The sequence below is a fragment of the Vidua macroura genome, chromosome 6 (assembly GCF_024509145.1).
Source record: "Vidua macroura isolate BioBank_ID:100142 chromosome 6, ASM2450914v1, whole genome shotgun sequence".
Classification (NCBI taxonomy): Eukaryota; Metazoa; Chordata; class Aves; order Passeriformes; family Viduidae; genus Vidua; species Vidua macroura.
Window position 1 is genome coordinate 23480236 of NC_071576.1, and position 25437 is coordinate 23505672.

Below are 25437 nucleotides of genomic sequence, written 5' to 3' on the forward strand. Positions count from 1 at the left end.
GATTTGAGTCTCAAAATTATTCCGCGGGTGGGGGGCCGAGCCCCTTGCAATATGGGCAGAGATTTCCCCGCTCCTCTGTTTGCAGAGATTTGTCTGGGGAGTAATTACAGGCGGGGGCGCAGCCCGGCCCCCGCCCGCCGCGGCGCTGCGCCCCCTCCGCCCGCGGGGCCTGGCACCGGGCGAGCGGCCGAACACGCAGCCGCCCGGATTAGCAGCATTAGCAGCCAGCGCCGAGCAACAATTAATCATTTGCTGGTAAATACAAGCGGGAGCCTCCCCCCGTTGGCGGGGAGGGAAGGGGAGAAGGGGGTGGCCGCCCTGGCCTGCAATAGAGCAGTGAGGAAAGGAAAGGGAAGGGCTGGGGAGGGATGGAGACGCCCGGGGACCTTGTGGCCTCGGGACGGGAGATCAGAGCCGGCAACTTTCCTTCCGCTAATGCCGCTAATTACCGGCGGCAGCTCCGCCGCCGGCCGCGGAGGGCTCGCAGGCACGGGGACCCCCGGTTCCCCGCGGCCGCCCCGCGCAGCCGGGTGAGCGCCGCGCCGGGCGAGCGCCTGCCCGCGGGGGCAGCCCCGGCCGAGCCCGCCGGGGCCGCACCAGATCCGAGGGGCCGCTTCGCACGGCCGGGTGTGGAGTGCCCAAATCCACGGCCCCGGTAATCCCCGAGGATGGGTGCTCAGTGGGGAACGTCATTTGGAGTGTGACTTTTCGGGAGAGGGAAAAATAGAGCGGTGTGGAGGCAGCGGCTGTCACAGTGCGTTTGGGTGCCAGGCCAGCACTTCACTTGGCACCCCGTCACTTTCTTGGTAAAAAATTAGCTTGAGGTGGGTTCGGAATTAAACGTGTTAAATGAATTAAAACCTGACTAATTAGCGGTTCTGACAAATTCACTGGGGAATTATCCACTACTGGAAAAATTTTGAAGATATGTTGTTTAGAGATCAGTTCTTGGTCCATACCATGCAATATCTTTGTGGTGACTCAGAAGAAAATACGAAATCAATGCAGGTAATGATTTCAACTTGACATAAAAATTGGTGGAGTGATAAATAATGATGGGAGTAGGTCAGTTATACTGAGCAATCTGGATCGCTTGGCAGGCTCTGCTCATTTGAACAATATGTGATTTTAATATAGCCAAATGCAGGACTATATATCTCAGAACAGAAAATGAAGGTCACAGGCTGCTGTCATGGGAAGCAGTGGCTCTGAGGAGGATGGAGGAGATGTGACAGATAAGCATGGATTTTTGGTGTAATCTGCTCTATCAGAGCTATGCCATTTCTGGATCTATCGGCAAGAAAATGTTACGTAGCAGAATGCGGGTGGTCTTGGCATCTCAAGACCGTAACAGACTCATACTGTGTCCACTTCTGGTGTCTACATTTTCAATAAAAAACACCAAAGAACTGGAAATTATTCAGATAAGAACTTCATGAACAACCCATGAGTTAGGAGAGACACTTTCAGAGGATGGAAGGTTCTTTAATTTATTAACAAAGGCATAACAGGATCTAGCACTAGAAGGTCAAGCTAACTAATTCATAATTAATTTAATTAAATATAAGTATTAATATAAGGCTTCAATTTTTCACAGTGAGGATAATTAGTAGAGTAGGCAAGACATTTTTAAAAGGGCTTCTTGTTGAAAAAAAAACTTCTTTGGATGGAAGTGTTTGGGCTTTTGACAGAAAAATAGCTAGTTGCTTACAGTAATTCCTAAAGCAATATATTTTGAAACAGTTTGTTTTACAAAATTGAAATGTATTTTCTGATGTTAATTTATGCATTTTAATTTTATGTTATTCTACTACTATCACATTATAGCATGAAAAATCATTTAAATCTATTTTCATTTTAATTTTCAAACTGTTAAGTACATTTGCTACATAGTACTGAGTAAATACTAAATTAATGGAAAATCCTTTTGTTATAACACAGCAGAGAATCTTCATGCTGCCAAAAGTGTGAAATATTTCATGTGCGATGAAATTTCAGATGACCTTAATGATTTTAAAATATAAACTAGGAATCACTATCTCCATTGTCAATCACAGTGTCTGTATACTGCAGTATGTATTGTTTGCTATCAGCTGTTCCTGATGACCTGTAAGACTAGTTAAAAAAAATAATCAGTTGCAAAACCAGCATTTTAAAATTACATTAATTCTCCATGGAGAGAAATACTTTAAAATGCTAGAATTTCCCACAGTATGAGAGAACCTGATTTACAGCCATGTCTAATATTCCAGCATTAAAACCGTTTACCTGAGGGATGGTCTTTCCCACTTAGACCTTCTAAAATACATGCTCCAGCACAGACAAACCTTGCAGTCTTGGCTCAGGTCAGACTTGGTGACTAATGGGTCTGTCCACATTCAGTGTGGTTTTTGGATCCAGATTGCTCTCTGGATGCAAGGGTTCCAGTTGCCTCAGTTGCTGCTCTCTGTGTTGCACAGCGGTCGCAGGAGGCTCAGCCTGGTGTCCTTGCAGATGAAACAGGATGGGAAGATGATGTGGTTCGAGCCCCCACTTCCAACACCTTCCAGCTGCTAATGGGTCCTTGCTCCAGAAAAGAGCTAAGCCAAAGAAATCACCACAAACATCTACAGTGGAGGCGCCCAGTCTTCAGCAACAGCAGTTTTTAGTGCCTCCCAGAGTGCCCTAATGAATTAATAACCTGTAGGGCAGTTAGAGCCAAGAAATGTCTGAAACAAATCCATGGAGCCACCATTGAATGCAGTAATGGAGAATCAGGGTGAAGGGATGGAGTCAAAAGGTTCCCCTATCTGGGCAATCCTAGTTGGATCTAAACAGATGACATTCCCAAGCCAGGAGCTGGACTGTGGTGATCCTTGTTGGTCCCTTGCAGCTCAGGGTATTCTATGACTCGATGAAGCTGGGGCTGTGTGGAGGCTCAGTGTGACCCACAGTGAGCCCATGCCACCCCAGCTCCCACAGCAAGGAGGAGGGCTGTGCTCTGGCTGCCCAGGCATCTGCCAGCAGGTGTCACTTACACCACTTTGATTTGAACCACTGCAGTCCCACCATCCCTTTGCTTCCCCCTTGGTGAACCAAAGGACAGAGGAGGCAAAATGAGCCCAGAGTTCCCTCTGTTTCCTTGGAGTCTGTATTAGCAGCTGGGATATCTCATGTGTATCCCAACTTCAGGTTGCTTGGATAGGTCCATTGCTTATGAACACTCCTGGGCCTCTTTCTAATCTTTCATCCTTGCGTATCTTCCAATGTGCACCCCATTTTGTTGGAAGACTTGTCCTGTTCTGTTGCAAAATAGCCTCTGTTTAGCAACACGTCTCTGCCTTCATCCTTGTGTGGAGCTGAGCAGCCCACCTTCAGATCAGCACGGATTCCTGAAAATGCCACAGTCTCACTCCACGGACACTTTACAGTTGAACTTAGGTGACGTTAAAGAGCATTTTGACAGACTGGGATGAGAGAAGCCGCTATCATTGCTGCTGCTTTTGTGTGGTACAGCACGGGCAAAGCTGGCTCTCGGCCAGCTGCCAGGAGTTTGGTTTGCATGGCAGAGGTGGAGCTCAGGGAGATGAGCCATGCATGTTTGGTAGATGGGAATAGGTTAAAGGGATAAGGAAGCACTTGGAACTGAACTAAGGTGTTCTCGGAAAGAGAGCAGTGCTTGCTGCCCAGGGATGAGGCTGGGCAAAGCCAATGGCACAGGGTGGTGCCACTGCCCCTCATGGGTGTCATGCAGGAGCATCACCTGGAGAAGGTCCTGCACATGGGGTGGTCTGCAGAAGTCCCTTGGCTTTGGTGTGCTAAAACCCACTGTCATCTGATGAAGTTAGGGGAGGCCTAAACTGCAGTGCTCCTGGTCCCTCTGCTCATGCCATGGCACTGCCCTTTATTTTCAGACTTCTAACAAAACCTGGACTAAAAATGAAACTAAACATTGCAATTTGTTCTTAGATTTGTTGTAAATGCACATCCTTTTCCTGAGGATCCCCATAACAATCATCAAGAAAAACAACTTCAAACTAAGGCTGCTCTAGAGGATTATGAACAGTAAAAAACCAATGCCAAAACCCTGATAGAAACAATGCAAAAAGAGGGAGAATAAAAAGGTAACGTGTGTTAAGGGTTTGATCGTGATTATAGTTGACACATCCTCTATCATAAATCTAAACCTGAGAAAATTAATAATAAAGAAACATTTCAGTAATCCCTTTAACTTTGAATCTCTGCAACAGAAATACTAAAACGCAAAATGTTTTCATGTGGGCTTTAGTGATGGACATATAAAACAGAACAAAACACTTTTTTCAAACCATAAATCATTAATCTACCTTCAGTAACTATGGCTTGTCTTTCATTAACTTAGGGGACATATTTTCTACCTCTCCTCACATTATCATATTGAATAATACTCATAGAAGCCAATTGAACTACTTGTGAGTAAAATGTTACTCAAAAAAAATAAGACTATCAAAGCCAAATCATATGTAAATAATATCCTTCAAAGTCTGCTGAACACATCTTCTAGCCACAGAGCGACAACATTTTGATTATCAAAATATAAAAATGCTCACTGCAAAAGCCCAGGAGTCCAAAGTTTTTGAATTAAGTCCATAAAAAATAAATATATTAGGTTCAAAATTGTAGAAGGTTTTAAATAATGTATTAAACTTCTTTTAGTTTTTTCTGCAGTAACATGGCTCCAATTGGTGTTGTCAAACCTTTTACATCAGCAGTGCTTTTTAATAAAAGTTGAAATTTTCTTGTACTCTCTTGAATCTTAGACGTCTTCGTGAAAAGCACAAATATAGTGATATGCAAGGTAGCATTGTAACATTTGCAACAACACCAAAATTACAATTAATGAAGAATTTTAGTTGCAGTGACCTGTAAATGAGACATGTTACCTTAACTAGTTCTTGATCATCTTCCTTTGTAACTGGCAGGCCATTCTGGAGTTACCAACTAAGCAGGGAAGAAATACTGAGTGCTTCCAGCAGTTACAGAAACTAGCTTACCAGAATAAACCTTCATAAATATTTTTGAAGGTCAGGGTGGTGTTTCCACAGAAAAAAACTCCAGAATTTACCCAAACTGCATGTTAATGGAATGACAAAGTAAATCTTCACATTTTCATTTGTGCTAATGAAAGGGGTTGAATTCAAAACCTTACACATTTTGTAGTAATTAATGTCTACTGCTTTTGAAATGGTTGGGGTATTTTGATGCTAACATTCTCAAAATTTATTTTAGGAAACATTTGCTGGTTCTTGATGAAGCTTTAACTACTAATGTAGATTGAATTACATCCTTTATGCCTACAAATACCCTTCTATTTTAAAGAAATAGAAGGTGCATTAGAGGGTAAGATAACTACCAACTACCATCACAGTGTCATCAGTGAGCGCGTCAGAATGATCAGTGCAGTATTACATCATGCAGGTTTGCACTCTGGGCCTTAGACCTTCAGTCTCTGATTTCCGCTCCACCTTGGTAGAGCCAACCAGCTGCAGATGGCTTAGTGCTTAGAAGAGGCAAAAAGTGCTGCTGTGAGCACTGCTCTTAAGGGTGATGTATGAAGAGAGAGCAGAGCTTTTAACTCAGAAAGACTGAATTCACATAGCAAGCCAAGACATTGGAGGTTTTAAATATCTGGTATCTTAGTACAGGGAGGTGAGTCTGTGACAGTGAATTTACCTGTTTCATCTTCATTTTTCTTGTAAGAGTGTGTCTATAAGCAATATCCCTAATCATCACTGTCCATGTCTGACAAGCCCCATGTTGAACTAGTGGGGAAATTTGACTTAGGCTATTACTGGCTGATAGTTTCCAAATCGTGTTATGAAATTACCTGAAATAAATTGTCCACTAACATCAGCAAATTATTTTTTTCCTTGTTCTAATTTACAGGAAGAATAAAATAAACTAATAATAGGTTTTAGTTATTCAGCTTCATGCCATTGCAAATCACAGTGAGTGGTGGAGGTTTGCACTGGAAATCCCAGCTGACATAGGTGGGTGGCAGCTAGGAGGGAGGGAGGGAGGGAGGGAGCTCTGTTAGACAGGTTGGGGGATCCCCATGGAGCATTCAGATAACAAGGTGCTGTATTTTTCTCTCCATTTTTTTCTGCCTCCAACACTGTGTGACACTATCTCAGCCTGGCTCTGGGGTATTTTGGCTGTATGATTGGGAGAGGAGAAAATATCACTGAAAAAAAAATCCATGGCAAGTTTCCTGCAAAAGTCTGGGTGCTCTTTTTCTGAAGAGACACCACGGGGGCTCAGGGACTTGCTGCTGGGTTCTTCCTTGTGCAAGAGGAGGAGCAGAGCCTCTGTGGTACTTATGATTTTAAAACATGCAGGACAGCGTAGAAATTGCTCTGCATGACTCCAAAAGACAACAAGAAGGAAACCTTTAAAGAGCCTGCCTTATGAACTGAGGGAAAAAGCGATGATTCCAGAAATGTTTAACAGAAAAGTGAGAGTATGAAGACACCGTCATTAACATGGCTTGAAAGACAGGATGTTAATGCAGCTGAAAGCTATTTGTGGTTGGATCTGCCAGGACATTCCCAGCTACACGGGTGTTTCAGCAGCCGGAGGGGCTTTGACTCTGTTGACGTAGGTAGTTATAATCAGGAGGAGAAAGTGGAGAGAAGGCACAAGAGGGATGGAGACCAAGAAACAAAAAAGAAAGAGGGGGGAGACAGAGAGGAAAGAAAGGACAGAGGGAAAAGGGAAAAGGAGAAAGAGAGAAAATGTGGGGGGAGAAGAAGAGAAATGGGAAGGAGAGCAAGCGAGACTGTATTTCTATAATTACTGTGGATTGGCTCGGATTAAGGGCAACTAGCTATCTCTTGGTTTTTGCTTTTTATATAACAACTAATCTCCTTCTAATCAGTTATTATTAAATTATATTCCATTTTTAATTCATTCACAGATCATTGGTGGCACAATTCGGACATCTGGACAGATAATTGAATAGAGATAATTTATGTAAATGAGGAACAGTTGTGTACCAAAGTGGGGGAGGGGAGAGTTCAGCTCCCAAGGCCGGTGACCTAATGAGGACTCTCCAAAAGCTGCCCTTGCTGCCTGGGAGGACTCAGGTGTGAGAGAGGATGCTAGGAATATTTGGGTATTATGTGTTGGATATTAACATACATACAAGAGGCCATCAAGCCTGACCTGTCTCACTTTACCTGCGGGACCAACCTGTACTGAACATCATTTCTCCGATGGCTGAAAACAGTGGCCAAGTCAGCACCTGGAGGTACCCTTTGCCTCCCAGGGAGAGGTTGTTTCTAACCCAGATCTCTTAATGATTTACAGGGTGATAGCTCTAAGCTGCACTGACCTGACCACAGGGTGGAGGCAGCAGTGAAGGAGCTACTCCAACTCAGAACACCAGCTAGCTGCCAAGCCCAGTACCTTGTGCAGGCCTGACTGCAACCCTGGAGGCTATTTCTTACTCCTCAAAAATGCCTCCCTGCTCTTTGATAGACATGGTCTAATCTTTCATTGCTTGTCCTGAACTCTGAATTTTGGAATCAGGAAAAAACTTTTGTAGGAAGACTTCAAAGAGAGTTCCACAATCAAAGGCAGTAACCAAGTACCACACAGAAACTGGACTAAAGTGTTGTGGTAGCAGCAATATGAAAGAACAGCCCCAAGATTCTGGCTTATTGTCATCTATATGGGCACTGTCAGAATGAACAAATGCAGAAATGGAGTCAAATACTGTCCAAAGAGAGAGCACAATGTGGCAGTGAGATACATCAGATCCAGCATGAATACCTGCAGGGTAGGGAGTCTACTTTGGGCATACTCCCATTATAGCCAGAGGACTCTGATCAATAGGTTCAGTAGAGCCTAGGACATGGTTTATTTTACCTTGATACAGGTAAAATAAACTGGATTAGGGGAATTGCATCTCCATTGACTTTATTGATGGGATAGATGCTGACTAGAGAAATGGCCCAGGACTAGCCCAGGTGTGGGCATCTAAAGTTAAGCAAGATGAATCCCACTATAAGGGAGGAGAGGTATTTTTCTGCTTTTGCAGTAGTGGAACAGCACAACTGCATATTCCTCTGCCTCAACAAGGGAAGATCAAAATGAAGTTCTTGTTCTGAGCTGTGGTTATATTACTTTTCTACAACATTTGGATGCCACAGACCTAGGTGCTGAAGAAAGAAGCATGATAGACAAATTTTTCTTCCAAAGGGGGAAAGAATGCTAAACTCAATTGCTATAGCAAAAATCAAATTTCCATCACTCTATCATAACTGGAGGAATTTTGTGCATACTGAATTGTCTTAGTATTATGGAACTGTTGGAGGAAGGGAACACCAAAGATGCTTTCAGTGTGTGAAACTCACAAGATTTGTATGTCAAAATAAATTCAGGTCAAATTGCTAAGAATACAATGCAAATGAAATTACACTGGTTCAAGTGACCTTCTTGCCCAGTGTCAGAAATGCACGGGGCTTTGTTCAGCTCTGCAGGGATTTTTTTGTTGATTAAAAAATTCCATTTTCAGGTCAGTTCTTGAGGCTCTAATTAGCAAAATGTGAAATTGCCACTGAGAGAATTATTGTGAATTTTTCAGATAGGAGTTATCAGTGATAACAAGAATGCAGCCATATGACTGACTACAACCATAAGGCTGGGACAAAAGTTCTCAGCAAGGAGGGTTTAAATCAGCCCTTCTTGAAGTCTTCAAAACCAATGAAGAAAGCTGACCAAGGTGTATATTAATGCCATTTGCAGGATACTGAGTTGGGAGAATTTACGCCCATGAGCAGAAGAAAACCAGAGTGCTGCAGCATGGAGAACATAGATGGGAGTCAATTCAGCAAACTGTTTAAAGGGAAAAATCCCAGAGCCAAAAAAATGTGCCTCAGAGACAGACAGTAGGACAGTAAAAACACCTGGGCGTAATAGTTTGGTATGATTGCAATGTACATTTGCAATATGACAAACCTCTAAAAAGGATTGAGACAACTCCACATTCAGAAACATGACATTATGGAGCAGCCTATTAATGTTGTATTTCTCCAATATTAAAACTCAAATTTTCTGTGCAGTTTTGCAATTTAGTTTTTTAAGGAAATACTGATAAATGGAACAGAGTGTAGAAAAGAGGAAAGAAAATGCCTGGGAACTTGTGGTTTTGGTCTGTGAGCCATGTAGAGATGTGTCTGACTAAAGTGATAACTGAAGAGAGAGGAATAGGAATTGCTCAGCTACCAGAAAGGTACAGAATCTGATGAGAAAGACTTAAGATTTGGGCTAGCACCAGGAAGAGGAGTACTGGTGACTAAGTGAAAAGCAGATCACAGGTTACCTGTGCACAGGATAAAGGTGAGCATTGAGAGGGAATGGATGATGTTAAACTGTAGCCATTTCCCCAGAGTAGGACTGTGGGAGCCCTGTCACGGGGAACATTTAATAGATTAAATGTTTTCACTCTCACACATTTGCCCTCTTACTGGTAGTTGCCACTGCTGCAAGACACAGGAGCTGTGTGATGCTGCTGACTCCTTGCATCCTGCCTTCTTGGCTCATATAAATCCCAGTGAAGGCAGGAAACTCCTACGTAATGCACCATGTCCCATCCCAACCTCTTTGATGTGTTTTCCTGCAATCTTCTGCATGCTCTGTGTCTTTTCTGATGATGCCTTCCCTTAAGCATATTGGGGGCTGCTACATGTCTTAAGGTTTCAAACCAGTTTTCCTTATGACTATTAAAATAGGTTGGCAATTGGTTATATAATCTGTTAAGAAGAGACTATTGCATTTGCTTGTTTGTTTTAATAATATTTTATAATACTAACCCCTCTTTTCTGTTAGGGTGGAAAAGCTCCATAAGAAAGGGAGCACTGCTGCATGTCTTAAACTTATCCAGTCTGGGGTAGTGTATTTCCTTTGCTAACTTATTCAGTAGCCAAACCTCATTGACATTTATCTCCATTTCATCTCCAGTTTCCCTCACTTCATCATGGACTTAGGCCACTGCGTTTTCCCAAATGAGCAGGTGGGCTGTGATGAAAATGCAGACTCAGACATAATTGACTCTGAGAGAGCTTTGAAGACCAGAGCTAGTATCCTGGCTTGGCAGACAATGCAACCTGAGAATCAGCACAACATCTAGAACACAACAGTGAGCTGCTTGTATTGACTCAAAGATGGATCCTGAGAATGTGTCCACCTTTAATCCCAGATATAGTGGATATAAGTCCAAGGCCCATCTGGCCAAGGGACCATTATCCTCTCATGGTCTGTCCCTCATCAAATGAAAAGGTTTGTGCTGCTCAGGGTGGAGTGGAGTATCAAGTGTATCACAAGGATACAAGCATCCTGGCTTGTGGCAGAAATAGTGTGTCCAGCAGGACCAGAGCAGTGATTGTCCCCCATTCTTGGCACTGGTGAGGTCACACCTTAGATCTCGTATTCAGTTCTGGGCCCCTCACTACAAGAAGGACATTGAGGTGCTGGAGTGTGTCCAGAGAAGGGCAACAGAGCTGGCGAGGGATCTGGAGTACAAGTCCTGTGAGGAGCACCTAAGGGAACTGGGGTTGTTTAGCCTAGGGCAAAAGGGGCTCAGGAGGGAACTTATTTCTCTACAACTACCTGAAAGGAGGTTGTAGCCAGGTGATGTTCAGTCTCTTCTACCAAGTAACAAGGAATAGGACAAGGGGAAATGGTCCCAAGTTGTGTGCCAGGGGAGGTTTAGATTGAATATTAGAAAAAATTTCTTCATAGAAGGGGTTGCCAAGTACTGGAACAGGCTGCCTAGGAAAGTGGTTGAGTATAGCCCTGGAAGTATTTATAAGACACGTAGATGTGGGGTTTAGGGGCATGGTTCAGTGCTGGGTAAATGGTTGGACTCAATGATATTAAAGGTCTTTTCCAACCTAAATGGTCCTTTATTTCTATTCTATTATTAAGAATGCATGGTGGCAAGGAAAGAAGGTGATGAACAACAATCATACAGACTGAAAATAGCTGGGAATAGAGAGAAAGGGTAAAGGAAAATTTTCCAGCCTTTACTTGAAATTCTGTTACTTGTGGTGGATACTCCTGCCAACCTCATATATTTACAACCTCGCTAGATTTCCCAAAGGAAATGCTGCAGAAATAGATATTTCTATTAAGGTATATAGACAGTTTATTTTAAGTCTTCAAAGCATCACTTGATTTCGTTTTCCTAGTAGGGAGGAGCAGTACCAGCAGTCACATTGGTTATCGGGTGGTGACAAGGAAGCAGATGCTCACACCACTCTTTTAACTCTCACAGCAGTGCTCAATCAATTATGGGCTCACGTGGCAGTGATCTGGGTGGCACACCCCTGCCCTCTTCCTTTAGCCACACTCCAGAAGATGGTAAGGGCCAGTACTTTGTCCATCTCCAGAGTTCAGTCAGCTCTTGGGTTTCCATCATTTTTTAGGTCTCCATCCTGTTGTCATTCCTGGTTAGTAAGAATACAGTGGGGCATGGGTAAAGAGAGCAGTGATGTGTTCAGTGAACCAGTGTCACTTCCTCATGCCTCATCACTATCTATGTACTTGCATCTCAAACACTGCTGAGGGTTAGATGGTGGATGTCAAATACGGAGATGGATTGCTAAGAAAACTAAGACTAATGGGAACCCAGAGAAGCTGTCTCTTTGTTCCTTCTGCCCTGTGCCATGACCAGTTATACCCATCTCATTCCTGACAGAGGGACGAGCATCTAAGTAATCTCTTCCAGCATCTCTCTTGCAGTCTGTTTCACTCCCCCTGCTCATTTTTCTTAATTTTGCTCCTAGTGTCTAACACAGACCTTTCCTGCTACAATTTCCTGTGCCATGGGCACAGAGGGCAGCTTTTTTCCTTCTTCCTATACAGCTTTCATGCCTGGGGATTTTCTTTTATCCTCTCTCTGTCTTCCCTCTTCAAGTTACACAGCACCACTTCTTTCAGGTTTTTCTTTGCAGGATGCATGTCATATCTGTGATCATTCTTATTTGCCCTCCGTTAGGCACTCTCCAATGAGTCCACCTAGAAAGGCAATTCCAAAACTGTGCTCCAAAACCAACTAAAGTCTCACCAATGCTGAATACAAGGAAAGGTAATTTCCAGAGGTCTTGACAGTTGTAGTCTTATCCATTCTTTACAGTAGGAGGTTTGATTTATTTGCAACATTATACTATTTTTGACAGTGCTTGCAATCCCTTCTAACCTCTACTGCTTTTTTGGAAGAATTGCTGCATAACAAGTTGTTTTCCAACCCCTGTTCATGCATTTCATTCTTTCTGCATCACTGAGATTATTTGCATGGTTTCTTACTGATTTGCATCTACATTTTTTCAACCACTTTCCGAAATTGCCAAGATGATTTTGAATGCTAAGTCTGTCCTTCAGTGTACTTAAAGTGCCTTCCAGGTGTGTGTCTTCCTGATGTGCCCACTCCCTCTTTTGTTATCCATGTTTCATATTCATCCAGTGAGAAGAACCAGACTCAGAACAGATCTTCATGAAGCTATTCTCAAGACATCCTTTATTTTGATAGTAAACCACTGAGGTCTATTCACTGAGCACAGTTTTTCAACTAATTTTTCATCTATCTAATGTGAGTTTCTGCTATTTTATATTTCCCTAGTTTATTCATAAGGATAGCTTTTGAAATGGAGCCTAAACAGCTTATGGAAGATACTCAACCTCTTTTGTTCCTTCTTTATCTACAAGACCTGTTGCCTTGCTACAACAAGAAATTAGATTGACTGAAAGGGACTGATCCTTGACAAATTCACACTGAAAACAATTGTCTCATTTTAGCCTTTGATATTTAGCAATAACTAGGTAATTTATTCCAGAATTTTAATGGGAAAGGGAATTAAGCTGATTGGTCTATAATTACCCATCGCCCTTTCCTTCACTTCTGTAAGAGCAATGCCTAGGATTTTCCTGTACTCCATTACACCTCAACAGGTTCTGGAAGACAGCCACTACTGACTCTGAGTCTGCTGTAGCCAAATTTCTAAGGACCTTCAATGAAGCTCATTATACCAAATAAATTTGAGTGCATCTGACTCAATAACATTATCTCTCCCATACGCTTTTCTTACTCTATGCCAAGATTTTACTTCTTTATCACTGTTATTAGTTTCTCTAATATTATCCTCTGTCAATAATTTTCACTCCCTGTTGAACAGAGATCCAATATTTTGCTTAGTCTTCTTCCTGCTACTAATGAATTTACAGAACGATTTCTTGTTCCCTTTGATTATCCTGCTACTTACAAACTTATTTTATGCTTGGCCTTTTTGATTATATTCCAGCTTGCCTCTGCTGTTCTTCTGCATTCACCTTTTGTACACCAAGCTATTGCTTATCTTCTGCACCCTTCCTTCACAGGTGTGAGGTCAATGGTAAATTTGTGAACTAAACATGTTGGGGTTTTTTTTTGTTTTTTTTTGTTTTTTTTTTTCCTATTTTATGATATGTCAGCCCCTCCTGGAGCAGAGGAGAATAAGTGTCTCAGAGAAATAAGGCTCGTGTATCATGAGTTTGCTGCAGTTGAAGAAGAAGGTTAAGGGGCAGGTTGTAGGTTGACAATTGGATTAGGAGATGCCAGAGGCAGGGAAATGCAGGAGAGCTCTTTTTCCCACAGTTGTACTAGTTGTAACAGCAATTATTTTGAGTATTATTAAATATCATAACCATAGCTCTAATTATCTAATCATTTATGTGGAGGCAGTGAGGCTTCACATTGAATTCTGCAGAGAGGTGTTAGCCTGCTTCTCCAGCCTGGTGGTTGATCTGATCCTCAGCTCACTTAACAGTGAGGGCAGGTTGAAGATGGGTGGGAGACATCAGTGCTGTGCTGCAAGGAGGCCCTGCACTGCAAGGTACCCAGGGATGATGCCACAGCCCTGGTGTGCCCCCACAGTGGGGCCTCGTCACCTCTCACTATGCCACCACTAAGCCCCCATGTACAACACCAAACCTTCCCCCAGCATCCCACTTCAACAAAGCCAGGGCCTGAGTGCATGGGTAGAGGGCTTGGGGAAAACCAGGGTGAGGTCCTCCTCAGTGCCCTGTCACATCACCTTGCCAATGTTGCCCCATGCCCAAGTCTTCTCCAGAGTCCCAGTGTCGGTGTCCTTGCCCTTTTATACTCCCCATTTTGCCTTGACAACAGGTGCTCCTCCTCCTGCTGCTGCCCTGGGCTCTATGCAGTTCCCCTCCCTGTGCTCCTTATTAACACCCCTCCTAACCGGCAGGAGCAGACACCACCAGCAGCTCCTTTCCCCTCCAATCCCCTCCCCTTCCCTTCCATAATCTATCTAAATATTAAAATGAGTTTGTCCCTGATTTACATGCGTAAGAAGGGATGTAATAATGAGGACGTAGATTAGAAGATTTAGCACAATCGTTTGTGTAGATTGTGTCCCATCAAAGGGCAGCTCTGACAAGCCGAGATTAAGGAGCAAACAGCTGCCGCTGGAATTCAGTCCATTTGTTTGTTTGCTGTTTTCTCTCTTGACTCCAGCAAACAGTCTCATTAACATGCAAGTGATTTGCCCCTTAAGCCTTTTCCTGTTTATTATTGGGGGAGTTGCTGACGAGGGCTTTGTAGAGTCCCTGGCCCAGTTCTGAGAGATCGACATGCAAATCAAGATTAAAATGGGAAGTAATTAAAAACAAAGAAGGGGCCACAACACCTTGGTCCCCTCTTTCCTTTGAGGGATCTTAAAGTTAAGGCACTGGAAAAGGTGTGTGGTGAGGGAAAATGGAGCACTGTCCACCAGGCCTGTGTGGCCCTGGCAGGCCCCTCTTGGTTGTGATGTTGAGCTCTCCCTTTCTCCTGCTCTCCTCCACTCCCTCTGCCTCCCCCTCCTGAAAATATCTGTCTGCTAAACTCATTTGCAGCCTTTGCTTCAACGGCCTCGTTTGGCTGCACCTTCCATATGGTCCCTGCTTGCTGCTCACCACAGCCTCAGCACACTGGGCAGCACGTCCTGGACCCACTTCTGCCTTCATGTGCACAGCCCCTGGCCTGGGGCCATCTGTGCCCTCTGCCCCCTTAGCAGTGGTGTCCCCATCCAGCATCATGAGCCTACCAGCAGAACTTGCAGCTTTTTCGGCATCCACAGTGGGTGAGGGACTGACACAGGCAGGGATTGTGCACAGCTATGCTCACAGGCATTGACAGTGATGCAAAGGGTCTCCTGATGACATGCAAGGGTCTCCTGAATGCACCTGGGTTATGAAGGCTAGCTCAGGTCACTGGAGCAACACGGGGAACAAACCAGCACAGTATGTCTTTCAGTAGCACCCAGACTCAGCTGGTGAACGCTGCTGGTTGGAGCACAGGGGCAATGACAGTGTGCTCATCTGCTGGCTCCCCAAGTGCACTGCACCCTGTCTACAGCTGTCTAGAGATGACAACTGTGAGGAACAGCACACAGGATTTCTTAGGCTGAGAGAGAGAGACTGTCACATAAATCTTCTGCAAAGCAAGCAGCCCTTTCTCTTCATTTGTCAGAGCGCTTGCTCTGTCCCTTGCAAGACAAGTAAAAATATAATGAAGCCTAGAAACTCGCTCTGGGAAGCAGCCACTGTTATTCAGTGTGTGTCTACACAGACAAGCGGGGACAGATGTGGCTTGCTCTGCCTGGCAGCTGACTCGTGCCTGACAGCATGGAGCTGTGCTGGAGCATCTCCACACCCAGCCTCTTGTCTTGGTCACCCTCAAGGCTCCTGGCTTGAGCATAGCTGCTCCTAGACCCTGGCATTCCTGCCCAGGTACATAGCATGCTTGCACCTTGTTAAGCAGACTTGCACGTGTTCGTGTGCGCATACCCTCAGTGCCAGGATGAGGCTGTTCACCAGGTGCGACGCTGAACAATTCTGAAATTTGTGACTTTTCCTTCATGCTTTTCTTAAATCCCGATGTTGACAGGCTGCTATGTACTTTTCCATGGGGCCTGGGGCAAGCAGGAGCTGAGGAGAGGCAGCCTGCTCGAGGTTAGCCCAAAACTCTTGGCCTTGGGGAGTGGCTGCTCTTTTCAGTGGTTACCCAGCTGTTACTGAAGTTAGTTTCATGCATGGCCAGGAAAAGACTGCAACACTAGAGATCTCTGACTGCAGATTGTGTTGCAATGAACACATGTAGGAGAATCATAATGTTTAAAACACTTATGCATGCTGCAAGTACCTTCTAACCTGAGTCTTTTATAATCATGGAGTAGAGCTGCACAGAGGGATTGGTCAGGAAGACCTCACTCTCCATCTTGCTCCACTTAGCTGTTAAGTCCAGAGAAGCTCATGGCTTTTGTAGAAACAACTGTTTAGAGCTGCAGTGCCTTCCCCTCAAACTACTCCTGCTGCTTGCCAAGGCAGAGCAATAAGGAATGACCAAACCAAAACATGGCCAGCCTCAATGTTACGGCATTGCACAAAGTAAATGAGATGGTGACCATGATCCTTGCAAACAGTATTGTGTACAGACAGAATGACAGGCGAGTGATTGTGAATTCCCTGCTGTTGTTTCCAACTCATTGGCCAAAATAATTAATGAAATAGTTATAGCTTTTGCTTTTTCAAACTCAGAAAATGGCACAGCTTCACTGCTTACCCAGCTTTTTTTGGTGTTTGTTATGACAGTGCCAAGGGAGAGAAGAGCATTTTCCCAGCTGGGGCACTACCTGCAGGACAGTATAGTCTGATACAGCTGAGTGGCCAGTCAAGTTCAAACAGTGTCAGAGATAGGGACAGATATCTTTTTCCAACTTGAACTTGAATAGCTGCCGGACTCCTCTGATCAGTTCTGACCCTGCCCCTGTACCCCTCCTTTTCCTCTCCAAGAGGTAGCTCTGCAGCCAGCAGCTGGGCTCCAGGTGTGCTCCCATAAGAGGTGACCGTGTGCAGTCCCAGTCAAGCCCCTGGCTTCCCTGTGGGGCAGCATTCAGCTGTACAGTGCCTTGCAGACTCACTCACCATGCAGTCCCTTCAGCAAGGAGGTTTCCAGGCAGCAACAGCAGCACCCCAGCAGCAGTAACACTGCCTCTCTCAGCACCATTTCTTTACCTGTGACAATTCAGCCCTTATTGCAATGGATTTTCAATGGATCATTGAAAGTTGCTTCATCATTTTAGTCCTAACAGATTTCTACTGTCTGTTTCTCTGTTATTTTGGGTTTTTTTCTTTCATTTCCATGAAGATAGAATTTTGGTTTATAATGGGATAAGGATGCTGTGGCTTAGGCACTTAAAGTCATAAATCCCTGGGCCATTTTTGCTCAAACACAGCTCAGTCAAAGCAACCACTGCTTCCCTGGATAGGGATCAGATCTGAAGAACTTCACACTCCCCAACCAAAAGAGTTATGATTGATTAAGAAGGCTGCTAATAGTAGAAATGGATAGTCAGCCTTGATGTAAGTAATTTCAGTGCTCCAGCTCTAAATGGGAATAAGCAGGTGAAACCAGTGTGCAGCATGCTGGCAAATAAGCAGGGAACTGCTGGAGAGTGCTGTTTGCCTGCAGCTCATGTCACCATCCCTGACACCATCATGCAGTGCATCCCTTCCAGCCTGGTCCTTGTGAATGTGCTGATGGACCCCAATGAGGGGAATCAGTGCTTCAGCCAAAGAAGACACTTGATGGAGAAAGGGCTCTGGAAAAACAACACTCATCAATGAGGGAAGTGAGGATATTGGAGTTCCTGATTCCCAAATAAAAGAGGTTTTCCCCCAGAAGGATCTAGTGATCCTCTGAGATGGCAGGTGCAGGAGAAGTTCTGGAAAACATGGCTTTGATAAGGGGACAGAGGGGACACTGAGTCCCCCAGCGTCTCGTGGCTCTTGCATTCTGTGTGCAGAGGGGTCCCTGCCCAAGCCTCCTGCTGCAGTAATAAGTGTTTGACTGAGAACAAGGCAGGCAGTTAAAAAAAAAGGGGCTTCTTGGGCCCGGCTGCAGCGTGTGCCACCATGTGAGCTGGGAAGGTGGGGGAGTCTCTAATCCCTCGGGGTCAGGCCAGCTGCCAGGATCCCACTCGTTCCCCACTTGTTCCCCAGCACGGCAATTCTGCAATTCTGCAGCCTCTCTCACACCAGCTGATGACACCTTTTGCAGGGCAGAGGCTGCCTGCAGCCTCTCTTCTTGGGGCTTGTGTTCCAAATAGCTGCAGGCACAGGAATGCTAAGTTTTATGTACACCTTCTTTAGGGAGGTCCAGGAAGCTTTTGTGACCTGCACAGACACTTAGCAGGGTCCAGGGGGAGGGTTGCATTGCCTAACTTGTCCCTATAATTGGTGGTAGTTTCATGCACCAACTTTGCCTGACCTGTGCTGGGCTGTTGTTTTTCCTCTCTGTCAGTAAAAAGAAGTATAAGATTATACTTGTGAACATAATGGGGATTTTTAATCAAAGCCACTCCCATGCAGGGAGCTTCTCTCTTCAGAGCTGAGATATTCAACTTGCCCTCCACTGCATCCTTCTTTCTACTATGATTATTGTTGCATTACTATTGCTATTATGTCATAAATTGACGTCTTGTGTTCCTGTTTGTTATCTGGGGATTCTGCTCTAATCTTGACAATCGCTAATGCAGTGTAAATCCAGCACGTTGGGTGATAATCTGGCTACATAAAAAAGAAAAAAAGAAAGAAAAAAAACCCACACACACAAACAATTAAAAAAAAAACCCAAAAAACAAACAAACAAACAAACAAACAAAAAAAAAAAAAACAAAAACCAAACAAAAAAAAATACTTTCTAGGCATAATCAAAACCATTCACTTGAATATTGACCAAAATACTTTTACAATGAAATTGCATTTTCCCCAGCTCTTCCTCACTGCAGCTCTGAAGGCTATCGTGCTTTGTTTGCCTCCAGACAAAGCGGGTGCTCACTGGGATTTAGTGGGCAGGGTGCAGGATCCGGCCCCCGGCACGGTGGAGCGCAGGACGCAAACTGCGCTCCAGTGACATCCAAAAGTTGGCAGGAGCCCTGCTCCTTCTCTGGCCTCGGCGGGGAATGCCTCCCCTTCGCCAAACAGAGCTCTAGAGGACGGATGGGGACTTTCTTGGATTGTGTTAATTCCACACAAAAAGTAATTCAGTATGACTCATTTTTATAGGTAGTAAGTAGTGCCTGTTGAAACCCTGTTTTCCACCCAGATGTATCTCCACGCCTTTAAGTTGGTGCGCTCAGAACTGAGGAGGGCCCGAGTCAGGGAACGGGGCGTGTGTTTCAGTCCCTTTCTCAGAGAGACACGAGAAGGGTACGAGCGCAGAAAGCACGGCAAGCCGCGGAGAGAAAATGCGGAGGGCGAGATGGTGCATTAAGGCTTGGTGGTGCGGGTATTTCGCAAGAAGAAACGCCCTCCCACCCTAAGCCCAGGCCACGGCTCTTTGCAGGCCCGGGCCCCCAGGCAGCCCCGGGCCGCCCCGCACCGGCAGGGCGGGAGCGCCGCTGCCCCTCGGCCCGGCGGGGCCCCGTCCGCGCTGCCCCATCACGGCAGGCCGGGGCCGGGGCCCCGGGGGCCGGGGCGCCCGCGAGCGGGGCGGGCGCCCGGGTGTCGGTGGCTCGGCGTCCGGGAATGCGCCGCTGATCCTAAACAAGTTTGCCAGCCATGCTTTTCTCATGGCTCCCGCACAATGGCCCGTTTTCTGCCCACCTGCCGATTATGCTTAATTAGGCGAGGAGTTGATTAATTTGAGGTAATTGACAGCTAATTACAGGCCTGAGGGCTCATTAACTTGACGTCCTGTCTGAGGGAATCAGCTGGAGGGGGTCAGGTGATGTGCAGCCCCCCTCTGGTGCCCGCTTGCTGCCCACTCACCTGGGCGGCCCAGGGTGGGGACAAGTGAGGCTGCCCTGTGGGAGATGGGATGCTGGGGGCCATGGCCACAGAGCGTCGGGAGGACAAACACCCCCAGAGGGCACGCGGCAGGAGGGATGCTGCAGGGCAGGAGGGCACCCTGTGGGGATAAAGCAGAAGGAGAGGAGTTTGGAGGTTAGTGATGGCCTGGGGGCTCGAGGACAGGAAGCCAAGCATGCAGGCAGAAGGGGAGAGAGATGTACATGGGATGAAGGCTTCCAAGGCTGCAGCTCCCTGTAGGCTGGGCCAGCACCATGCCCATGGCCCCAGCAGGGTGTCCGGCTTGATGGAGGGATGTCACAGGTTTGTCACTTCAACTGGAGTCCACAGCAGCTGTTGGCAGGCTGCAAGTACTTGTGCTCGCTGTACTGCAAGACATCATTAGTCACTTCATGTTTGCATCATACAACTACTGATTAAAAAATGGGTATCTTTTTTCAGTACAACTTTTCTCAGTTGCTCTTTATTGCATGCAAATCACAGGACAGCAAGAGAGCTATTTACCTAACATCCTATTGATCTCCCTCAGTGGAGAATTCAGGCATGTCCTCTGGATTTACAAATGTATCCTTATCTCACTTTTCTAGAACTGGCAGAATCCCTGCATAGAGAGAGGCTAAATGACATAGCCAAGGTTACTTTGAAAATCTAAGCTGGATCCAGCTTTTTGAGCCCTACACCCTGGGCCTTGACCATAAAACCATCTTCACCATTTTCGACAAGCACAAGGCTGGTTACCTGAAGATGACTCCCAGAGGTCTGGCCTTATGGCTACTCCTCTCCTGGGGGACTGGCAGCTCACAGATCTGGGATGTTCCTGGCAATGCTGAGGAGCGGGGCAGAGGATGCCTTTTTAAAAGGCTACTGTCTAATTATGTCAGAGAGAATGTGGCTGGAGAAATATACTTGAAAAGTCACAAAGGTTTGTGATGACTTCTTGTTGCTGTGGGAGGGCTCACCACCTTTAGACTCCATCTCATCTTCAGGAAGTCTTGCCCCAGACATGATGGATGTAATGCCTAGTTAGTAAGCTTGGATCAGAATTCAGTGGTAAGCCAATACAGAAAGTGGCTGAGAGGAGGAATGAGAAGCAAGCCATGCTGGTGAGCAGAATGACCACAGGGGTACAGTAATAGCTGGACTGTCTGGGCAGACACAGGCTTCATTCATACCAGGTATTTTGCATTGCTATGGGCAATGAAGGCTTGGATAACAGAAATAGAAGGAATGGGATCTCCTGGCAAAATTGCGGACAACTCTTCTGTGAGCATATGGAAGTCTGGTGGAAAATCTAAAAAATCATCATAAATCACAGTTTGACCTGACCACTGGGGCTCTTCAGCCAGAGGAAGCTGCATTGCAACTGAAGCCTTCTCAGACACTTGCCTTCACACATTGGCATAATTCCTCTACCTTGTTTTAGTTTTATTTCTGCCTCTGGCTCCTCTGCAAGTGCTATGCCATCTTCACATTCTTGGTGTGATCAGAGAGGATGAAAAATATAGGTGTCTCATTTGCATATTGCTGACAGTGGCTTTTACAAACCTGACTAAACAACTTGTTTTGATATTCTGTTGTTACATTCCACAGCTAACTTGTACACTGCCCTTTATCCCTTTGAAATGTACTGATGTTTCATTTTCAAGCTCTCTTGTTTAAATTTCATGGTGTTGGGTAAAGCTGACTGGTCTCTATGGCAATTATTATTTAATACCCTTCTCCCATTTGTTGTTCCTTCTTTCTACCCTAAACACACCCAGACTGGGTGATGATTCATGGTACACAGGCCAAATGGACCCATGTGACAAATAAATCTTGCTCACTTGCTTAGAACCTTTCCTGTGCCTGTCTCTTTCAGGAGAAGGTGTCCATAATTTAAGTTGCATTTGAGAGGAGATCACCCCAACAACTTTTATAGTGGCATTTATCATTTAGAACCTGGGAGAGGAGTTATTTGGAGGGGCCCAGACAGGTAGGTTCCTCTTTTTCTCTCTAAATCCATTGTTGAAATTGGCTAAACCTTGGCCGTTTCTCATCTTGACTATTACAAGGCTGTTGCCTTGTAGTGTAAATACAAAGACTATACGTTGGTGCAATAATATTAAGCATTACGCATAGCACTGGGTTACCTCCTTATGAATTTCTTCCTCTTCTCTCTGTTGACACAGATTTCATGAACAGTGATGAAAGAATCTCATAAACAAGGATACATTTAACCATATACATTTTCTGTGAGCTGGTATAATGTTACCAGCTTACAGATGGAGTGCTAGGACGAGGTAGATTAAGTGGTTGCCCCCGTTTAATGGGACGTCTGAGGTAGATCCAGATAGGAAAAGTGCATTATGCATGTTTTAACTCACTGAACCTTTAGAGCTCTCTCTTGCTGTAGAAAGCCTTGCCCACCAAATGCCACACTGTCATGCTGAGTTCCTTCCAGAAGAAGGAATGTTTCATAGGGTCCATGACTCTTCTGAGGTCTAAGCTTTAAGAAAACTTCCTTTTTGATACTGAATGTTTGCCTGAATTGCCAAGAAATGTCTGGAAGCCACAAGTCCCACTCACCATCCCTGGAAGTGTTCCAAAAGCATGTAGATGTGGTGCTTGGGGATATGGTGGTAGACCTGTCAGAATTACCCTAATGATTGGATTCAATCTTAGAGGTCTTTTCCAATGTTCATGATTCTACTGTAACTCAGCCAGGAGCTCCTTCTGTCTGTATGGAAATTGTTGAGTCCAGTCTTAGGGGGTTCGTTCTAGTAGCAGCAAATTTTACACAATTCTAAAGCTCTGGGTAAGCAGCAACAGATATGAGCTTTGAGGAAGTGGTAAGTAGCCTCACTAGGATTGTCATACTGATGTAAGAATGAGTATAGCATAGGATCATTTATTTGAGAGTGTTTCCTCAGAGAAATCCATCCTATAACAGTATGTTGTGACTTAGGCTGATGTGATTTCAGCCAGGGAGACTGGTTATTGTATATAACAAGCTTGGTCACTTGGACATCCAGAATTCAATTAAATTTAGGCAAACTCCTTTCTGTACTAAGTCTGTGGATGCTGGAGAAAAAAAAATTTGGCAATGTGTGTAATACCAGTAGTTTGTTTTACAGTAGTAAAAGTGCAAGTAATCCCTACACAAACTAGACATAAGCTTTCTAAGTAAGTTAGCAGAATGGAAACTATTGCTGTGATCAATGACAGGGTAAACCATTTGAATTTAATTTACTTTTAATCTCAGAAGTTTTGGCTTTGGAATTGTCTTGTTCTTGGGAATCCAAAAAAGAGGAGGACATCTCAGCAAATTGTTTGTCCAAGGGAGGCAAAGACTACCATTTTGGAAAGCAATCTGGACTTTCAGCAGGTTGGAGTCTTTTAGAAAGATGATTACCTGAGCAGTAGCAAGGATGTCGTTGCTGACACCTGGGCCAGCACAACATGCTGAAGCAGTCATTGGATGAGAACTGTGCTCAGGTGGCGACAGCTTGTTCCTTCTATGATAACCTTTCTGTTGCTTTCCTCTTTGGACATAGCTCAGGCCATTTCAGGGAGGAAGAGCTTTAGATGTAAAACACTTAGGTTTTCTTGACTACTTCTGTTCTTCTGTGATCTGGCAGATACAAGCAGTTGTTCAGCACTAACACCCCTGCACCACATATGCAGCCACAAAGGCCTACCTCGTAACTGCAGAAGCTGTGTCTGAACCTGTCCACACCACCATCTGTAACCAGTGACTTCTGAAAGAGTGACCTGCTGATTCTCCAATGTCTCCATTTAATTTGGGTACTTCTGCAGCATGAGATTACACAACAGCCTGAGAGGGCTGCTCTGAATCTGAGGAGTAGGAATGGCTGGAGGGAGAGCTTCTTAGTGCTGATTTTTCTGAAATATTTACAGCTTTTTTTCATACCTAAGAATTTCTTCTGTAACATATGGAGGGAGTGGCCACCAAAAATAAGCTCTTTCTATTGAGTCTGGCTCCAGAAACCATGTTTTTTCCACATACACAGAGCCTCTGTGAAGTAGCTCAAAATTATGATGCCAACAACAGAAGCTTGATGAAATGTTGCTTTAAAATCCATGTCATAACTACTATGTATATGTGTTTGTGCATCTGTATATTGGCACCTACTCTGCAAGGCTGGATGACAACTCTCCCAAAGCAGTTAGAAGGCTGAGTTTTAAGTCAAGATCTTGCTAAGCAGCTTCAGAAACTAAGAAATATCCATAGCCCATGTTTACACCAAGCAGGTCTACCTCCAGTCCTGAAGTTCAAAGAAAGTTATTTCTCTGGTGCTGCCTATGTAAGTGACATAGCTGTCAATCACCTGAAAACCAGCTTGTATTTTAAGCTTAAATGAGACCTCAGGATCAAAGTTCTATAGTTCCTACCCAAATGCAGCACATGATGCACAAATTTCTGATCCACATACTTCATGTGCCTGAGAAGCCAGTTAGCAGAAGAATGTACACAGGTGCATAGACTTTTTATATAATTTCAAACATCTTTCATCTTAAAGACCTGTTAAGTAACTATTCTCTATCAGTATCTGGGTTTCAGAAAAGATGCCTGATCAACTGCCTTGCTCAGGAGTAAGAGGGTTATTGTAATTATCTTGTTTGCAAGAAAAATAAGAACATTTATCTCATTTTAGGTTAGCAGAAGGAATAGAAATTGTGAAATTTATCATTAGCCCAAATGTAATTTTATTTTGCTGATGAATAAATGTTGAATGCCTGACCTTTGTGCTAGTATTGTTCCCATTATTTCTGTAGGGATTTTATATTAAATTTTCCATTAAATGTTGGAATTTTTCAAGATATTTGACCGACCCAAATAAAAACAAACCACCTTACATGTCCTGCATTATAACATTTTGAGGTGAGAGAACCAAAAACCATCACTTTCCATGCTGTAGAAAATAAAGAATATTTTTGAACATTTAGCTTACATGACACTATGTTCATGCACAGCAGTGCTGATCTGTTGCAAACTTGTTTGAATTAAACTGAAGAGTCACAAGGGAGATCTTATATCCAATTTGTTTGAAGATGCTGCAAGGCAGTGTGATGAAAGACAAGTGATGTGTGATGAAGACAAGGATGAAAGAGAAGGAAACCTTTCTCTTCAGATCAGCAAGTCACTGGGAGTATTAGTCTCCTGGAGTGCCCCAGAGCTGTTGGTCACCTTGAAAAGAGTAAGAGACCAACTGAGTTCCTCCTTCCTAGAATCCATCTCTCTGTACCTCCAAGTAAGGACCAAAACTCCAGAGTGACGAGGGCACTTTGGCAAATGTGGGACTGGCATGGGGGTATTGGATGAACTGCCCTCCAACAGCACAAGTCAGGCACAAGCAGCAAAAGGTTTGCCCCTGACTTCTGACTAAGGCACTGACAGTATCTCCTGCAGATCTGGAGAAGTGACTCTGAGGAAAGAGTACAGGGACAGCTGATTCTGAGCATCTATCCATACCTTCTCCCAGCTAAAGGTATTTTGAATTTGTGTAAGTGCTAGACATGAAAAAACATCAGATACTCAGCTCTTGAAAGTACAGACTGTTTATTTGG

The 25437-nt window shown here is 44.5% G+C and overlaps 1 protein-coding gene and 1 long non-coding RNA gene across 3 annotated transcripts in view; one reads left to right on the forward strand and one right to left on the reverse strand.

The window, feature by feature from the left end:
- Window positions 1–25437, reverse strand: part of LIN52 (lin-52 DREAM MuvB core complex component) — a 78947-nt gene that overhangs the window by 3910 nt on the left and 49600 nt on the right. The gene's annotated exons all lie outside the window — the stretch shown is intronic.
- Window positions 190–24751, forward strand: LOC128808818 (uncharacterized). 2 transcript variants are annotated; one of them, XR_008437542.1, is made up of 3 exons: window positions 190–255; window positions 21728–21841; window positions 23487–24751. It is a non-coding gene; the product is annotated as an uncharacterized LOC128808818 (long non-coding RNA). The 2 variants fall into 2 exon arrangements; XR_008437541.1 differs by lacking the exon at window positions 190–255 and adding an exon at window positions 19586–19708.